At 40.2% G+C, this 779-nt stretch overlaps 1 non-coding gene across 1 annotated transcript; it reads left to right on the top strand.

Moving 5' to 3' along the window:
- Positions 1-415: 415 nt before the first annotated feature.
- LOC128592653 (U6 spliceosomal RNA) lies at positions 416-522 on the top strand. The gene has a single exon (XR_008381961.1). It is a non-coding gene; the product is annotated as a U6 spliceosomal RNA (small nuclear RNA).
- Positions 523-779: the final 257 nt, after the last annotated feature.

Raw genomic sequence — 779 nt, 5'->3', positions numbered from 1 at the left:
GAAGCTGAATTTTAAAAAACTATCCAGATATTTCCTGACTTTTATTTTAAATTAAACTCATTCCGGCTCAGCACCTGTAGCTTAGAGCTAAGGTGCTGGCCACATACACCAGAACAGGCAGTTTCGAACCCAGCCCAGGGCCTGCCAAACAACAATGACAACAACAACAACAACAAAAAAGCCAGGCATCGTGGCGGGCTCCTGTAGTCCCAGCTACTTGGCTATAGTCTACTGAGGGAAGACAATTGCTTAAACCCAAGAGTTTGAGGTTGCTGTGAGCTGTGATGCCATAGCACTTTACCAAGAAAGAGATAGTGAAAATGTCTCCAGAAAAAAATTAATTAATTAATTAATTAAACTCATTCCAATTTTCATTGGAAAAGTAATGTATGATCATTTTTTTAAATTTGAAAATGTACTCTCTTCAGCAGTATATATACTATAATTAGAATGATATAGAAAAGATTAACATGTCCCCTACACAAAGATAACAACTAAATTCATGAATGATTGCATATTTTTCTTTCTTTCTTTTTTTTTTTTTTTTTTTTTTTTTTGGCCAGGGCTGGGCTTGAACCCGCCACCTCTGGCATATGGGACCGGCGCCCTACTCCTTGAGCCACAGGTGCCACCCTTCTTTCTTTCTTTTTTGAGACAGAGTCTCACTTTGTTGCCCCATACCCCAGACCCAGTACAGTGCTGTGGCATCATAGCTCACAGCAACTTCAACTGTTGGGCTCAATCAATTCTCTTGCCTCAGCCTCTCAAGTAGCTGGGAC

This window comes from Nycticebus coucang, chromosome 1 (assembly GCF_027406575.1).
Source record: "Nycticebus coucang isolate mNycCou1 chromosome 1, mNycCou1.pri, whole genome shotgun sequence".
NCBI classification, from domain to species: domain Eukaryota; kingdom Metazoa; phylum Chordata; class Mammalia; order Primates; family Lorisidae; genus Nycticebus; species Nycticebus coucang.
The sequence above is the reverse complement of the archived record's forward strand: the minus strand, read 5'-3'. Positions and strand labels throughout refer to the sequence as shown.